The following is a 6,000-nucleotide window of genomic DNA, read 5'->3' as shown; positions in this document are numbered from 1 at the left end:
AAAAAAACCCCCCCCCCCCCCCCCACACACACACACACACACACACACACACACATTGTGAGGGGAGTTACAAATAGCAAAATTCTCATATGGAAGACAAATAAATTGTTACATCATGTTAATTTTAATGGAAAGCAAAGTTTGAATTCATATTATATTTACATTTTCACAAACAAATTGTATGCATCTTTTTAATTAATCCAAAAAGAATTCAAATTAAATAGTATGCGACTTCCTTAAAAAAGTTGGCTGAATATATCGCTTTCTAATACAAAATCTTAATTCCTATTAATATTTAAATTTTCACAAATAAGTTGCATACATCTCCCTAATTGATCCAAAATTGAAATTACTTATATACTAACCACCATTGATCCAAAGATGAACTTTCATGTATACTAACACAAGCAAAAACCTCAAAAATCTCAAATTCATAATAAAATTGCAATAGATTTTGTAAAGTAGTTTGTGTTGGTAATTATTTGGAAAACTAAACTTGTAAAGCGATTGGATAATGAAGTTGAATAGGAGATGAAATTATTACTGAAAATCTAAAAATTTCCACTTGAAAACTTATTATCTGGTTAATTAAAATTATAAAGAAAAAATTATTATACTACTGGAAAATAGATGGGCAACTTATGAATTTTGTCAAAATTTAAGAACCTGCTTGAAAACTAATATTGGACTTGAAAGGAGATTCGAAGAAGAATAGCATGCAGCGAGTTTAAAAGTATCAATTTTTAGCTTAATACTTAATTAATACGATTTGTTAATTCTAAACCTTTTTTTATTATGATTTTTTAAAAAGTCCCTACTTTTTAGTGTATTTGTGTAATTTGCCCACCATTAATTTGGTCAGGCCCATCTTAGCTGAATCTCAGGTGGTTTAATTACCATTTGAGTAGTATGAATATGGATTCAGACCATTGTTATTTGGGAAAGTGTTGGTATGAAACGGGCTAACGAGACCCAAATTGCCTGGAATGAATTTGGAGGGAGGAGTTGAAATTTAATCTCCCACCACCTATAACTTCCATGTAACTCTCACTATACCGAAACCATAAAAGAAGAAAATGCAAAATTTAGATATAGAGAAGGGAGTGAAAATACATTAGGGTACGTTTGATTGCAAATATGGAATTTGGGTGGAAATAAAACAAATTTCAAGAAATTAAGTTGTCTAAAAATTGTTTTACTGAGAATTGTCAATTAATAGTGTTTGATTTGTTTAATTTTTCACCTGAAAAATGTTGAAATAAAAGTATTTTTTGGTGTTTATTTGATTTTATTTTTCATGAAAATTGTCAATTTAATCCACTTTTGCAATTGTTCCTAAAATTTGTTTCCATTGCGTCAAAAAAAAAAAAAAAAAACCCCGAAGAAATCCAAAAATCATCTACCTTTCGGTATTCGTTTGGCTTTGTTTTAAATGAAAATTTTCAATTTAATCCACTTTTGCAATTGTTCCTAAAATTTTTTTCCATTGCGTCAAAAAAAAAAAAAAAAAAACCCCGAAGAAATCCAAAAATCATCTACCTTTCGGTATTCGTTTGGCTTTGTTTTAAATGAAAATTTTCAATTTAAGCGATATCCTCGTTTACAATTGTTCCTAGAATTTGTTTCAATTGCATAAAAAAAAAAAAAAGAAGCAAAAACTTGGAAAAGCTAAAAAAATCTGATGTGGCAAAGATTTGTAGAAAATCATTTTCATAAAAAAATTCTACCATCAAACAAGTTAAAAAGTGGGAAATGAAATTTAATTTCCATTTTTCATGGAAAAGAAATGTCTATCAAATAGGGCCTTAGTGTATTGACTAGATTTTGCAAGATTACCATCTCAAAATTGATTCTTGGATTGTGAATATCAAACTCTTTCCATCGTGATCGAGTCTATAGCCAAAGAGCAGTAAGTGAATAAACCAATGGCAAGTAATTCAACCTTTCATTCGTCGGAATTTCAAGTAAGTTCTAAGACTCCAAACTCAATTAGAAGCATGCTAAGTAGTTTTTTACATTGATATCAGCATCTAAGTAGGTTGTTTTCTTGCTCTGTGACATGCTAAAAAATGGTTTAATGTGATGAAAATGCATGTATGTCATTTTTCCTTCAAAGTTTGAACACATTTCATGGCAAGTTATGATATACCTCATATATGTTCTATAAATTTATACTATATGTTCATGTTAACATATATAACATGTTTGCAAAGTTTCATATTGTTGAGCTCTGTATTCTGGAAGGAAGAAAAATGGAACCCTAGTTAAAGAACCCAAACTTTCATAACATGATAGCTTATTCAAGGTCGATCCTGAAAATTTTAAGACTCTAATCGACTAATTATTATGAGGCCTTTGTCATGGGTGGTATGAACGGCTACTTCGAGATTGAAACTAAGGCCGAGTAACCTATAGGATGTGGTTGTATCTCTAATTGTGCAGATGGTAATAGGATAACATATAGAAAAAAATGGAATTTGATTGAAGTTCAAATCAGTTTTACGGAAAAATTATGGTTTGCCTCTTTACGAATTCAAAAGCTTGGAAAATTGAAAATTGAAGATTGCAGAAGTTCAAATTCTGAAGAAGGGTGGCCTAGTGACTTTGGCCCGGGGTCAACCCTAAGTTTACTGTACGTTACGTTTTGTGTTTTCAAATGATACAAAGATGATTACTTTTGGCATTGAAATGAAGAAGTTATGGTCTATCGAAGTTTGGTTGAATTTTTGAAAATTCTACACTAGAAGATGAACAGAAAACATAAAAAAATTCCTTCCCACCCTCAAACCAAGTTGTTGGTGTTCCAAACATGGCTTTAGATATTGCTGTTGTAAAATCATGAATTCAGATTATCAAAATTAACTAAATGGGCCAAACAAGTTTTTTGAATGTTTGCACGCGGAGGTGTACCTGATTGCGCCCTATTTTTATTTTTTTTAATTAAAAAGTTTAAAAAATTTAAAAACTTTGATCAGCACGTTGGGGGCTCATGTGGAATCGTTTGTATTTCTAAAAATTACAGTTTGATTCCTAAAATATTCTATACACTTAAATTAATTTTTAGACAGTTAATTTTTTTTTATTTAATGATTAAATGAAATTTGTAAAAATACTTTTTTTTTCCAAGTTGATTAAATTCTGATTTTTTTAATAAAATAAAAAATATTTATTAAGTAGTATTTTCATAGTGGCAGTTAATTTTTGAGATGCTCTCATTTTTTAGAAATTGAAAAATACTTTAAAAGTATTCAAAATACCATATTTTTCCACATTCATGAGTGGTGTAAGTTTTGATTGGCTTATATGATTCACTGTTATATATATATTTTAACAGATATGACTGGATCTGTGTACAATTTTTTTTTTTTTTTTTAACAGATATGACTGGATCTGTGTACATTTTTAGCATTCTTATAGGGAAAAGTAGAAAAGAATGAGTTGTGGAACGTGTTGAAAAGTTACATAGATATCGAAACTATGAAATGGATTAACGACCTAACATGTTACCATATATAAAACATCTTGAAGCAATGCGTCTTGAAGTAACACATTTGGAAAAGTATATATGTGAGGCTGAGAAAATATATCATCTAATGAGAACACTTCCTACTCATTGGCATGATATTGTAGTTGAAATTCTAGACAAATCACTTAATCTGGCTTATAGCTATCTGATCAGGATTTTATGAAGAAATGGAAGAAAGAAAATTAGAATATTAAGAAGATCAGCCTATCTATGTATAGTTAATTGTAGCAGTGACTTAGTGACAACCAAATTGCTGAACAATATGTATGGAATGCTCTTCTCATGGGTTGTAGTTGTACACAAAAGTTTAATTTGATCGCATATATATATATTTTTGCACTATGACATTAATTTTATTTATTTATTTATTGTTATTATTATTTTTGTGATGAAATATTAACATAATGGATGATGGTTGGGAACTTAGTGAGCTTTTAACTCCATATCTAGTGTTAAATTATCATAAAATTTAATTTACATAAGTACAAAATGATATGTGTTCATAATTGGATGTTCATATAATTGTCTCTAAAATTGTGACAGACCATAGCATTTAAGAATATCATTACTGACCTTAATAAATGAGAAAAATTGAATGACAATAACTATAATATTTAGCACCATGAAATTTGGCAAGTGTTGGAGAAATAAGATTGTCTTGAGAGTATTAACCACATAATACAACCTAGGGATGGGCCAGACTACTCAACACAGAAGGTTTCAAGAAATTTACCAAACAAGGAAAAAATATTCCAATACTTGTGCGATTTTTCTAAGTTCCATGTTGGATGATCTCGTTCAGAAGTGTGAACAGTTCTCAACTGCTCATTTGTTTAGGTATATCTGAGAGAGAAATATGGTGGCACTAGTGTAACTAGACTTAGATAGCTGATTATTAAATTTGACACATACAAGAACTCCTAACCACAAGATCACACAACATGTGAGGACCATGTCTAACATGATTTGGGAGTTAAAGTTGACTTGTCACATACTCTATGATGAATAGCAAGTTCAAGCTTTGATCCACTCTATTCCTGATAATTGAGAGCATCTGAAAGTCAATTTGATTTATAATGATAGCATCAAAACATTTGCTGATGATACCCACAATGTGGAATTAGAGGACGAGTGATTTGGTACTGCTAAATCTCTAGGATATGCTTTTGTGGTTGAGTCTAGTTCTTCAAAAGCTCCAGCCTTTTAAGTGTAAAAAGAACCGTATCAAATGTAGGAAAGGAAAAAGGAAAGAAAATGGATAGGGACCTAAGAAGAACAATTACTAACGCAACAAGAAGAAAAAGTGATTTGGAAAGAATAAAGACAAGAGCAAGCTGAAATACTATAATTATCTGGTGCTGATTTTCTCGGGAATGTCTTGAGTCAAAGAAGGTAGCTCTTATAAGTACTTCTTTTAGTGCTATTTATGTTTCAAGCAATGTTATACTAACTAAATCTTATCATATGTGAATTGTAGACTCAAGATCTATAGACCATGTCATTAGAGATCGATAAGCGTTTATGGAGTTTCATCGATTTCTAGTTTCTATAAAATGGATATACATGGACAACGGTGATAGATTGGAGGAGAAAGCAAATGGTACATGTAAATTGCATTTGTGTGGTGGCCGTACTATTTTTCTTCATAATGTCCTGCTTGCACCAGTGATGAGACGAAACTTAATTTCTGTTACTGTTCCTTTAAGATTAGTTTTCTTTTGAACTTTCGTGGTATTTCTATGCGTATTTGTAATGGTAATATATATAATGACTCTGGATATGTATCTTGTGGTTTTTTGATGTTGGATTATGAGCCAAACACTTAATAACTATTATGTTGATTGTTGTTTTCCTATGAATGTATCTACTTTTTCAAAAGATTTAAATGTAGATGCATGTGTACGGCGTGCTAGATTAGGACATAGTGTGCAAACAAGAATGAATAGGTTAGCTAAAGAAGGCATGTTAGGTTCAATCTCTAAGGTTTTGTTGTTTACTTGAAAACATTTCTTAATCGGAAAAAATAACAGGAAAACCATTTGATAAAGCCTTGAGAGTTGAACATCCTTTGTAGTTAGTCCATTCATATATATGTAGTCCTATGAATGCGAGGGCAGACATGGAGTCTCTTATTTCATTACTTTTACAAATAATTTCATGTGGTTATTTGTATCTATTTGATTTCTCGTAAGTCAAAAGCATTAGAGTACTTTAGATTATATTTAAATGTGGTAGAAAATCAAATGGATAGAAAGGTGAAAGACTTAAGAACTCGGGGAAGACTTGAATATACATTCAATGAGTTCAAAGAACTATGCAATGATAAGGAGATTATTAGATAGTTGACTATCCGGTACATCACAACGAAATGACATTGTTGAGAGGAGGAATGGAATGCTACGAGAAATGGAGAGGTCCATGATGGCATAGGCTAACTTATTTATTTCCTACTGGGAAGATGCTTTGTTAACTGT

The 6,000-nt window shown here is 30.7% G+C and overlaps 1 long non-coding RNA gene across 1 annotated transcript; it reads left to right on the top strand.

Annotated features, from left to right (window-relative positions):
* Positions 1–3,859: 3,859 nt before the first annotated feature.
* LOC111365386 lies at positions 3,860–5,377 on the top strand. Its single transcript, XR_002697430.1, has 2 exons — positions 3,860–4,918; positions 5,004–5,377. It is a non-coding gene; the product is annotated as an uncharacterized LOC111365386 (long non-coding RNA).
* Positions 5,378–6,000: the final 623 nt, after the last annotated feature.

Source organism: Olea europaea, chromosome 17, assembly GCF_002742605.1.
Source record: "Olea europaea var. sylvestris chromosome 17, O_europaea_v1, whole genome shotgun sequence".
Taxonomy (NCBI): Eukaryota; Viridiplantae; Streptophyta; class Magnoliopsida; order Lamiales; family Oleaceae; genus Olea; species Olea europaea.
Note: the sequence above shows the minus strand (reverse complement) of the source record. Positions and strands in the feature narration are given on the sequence as shown.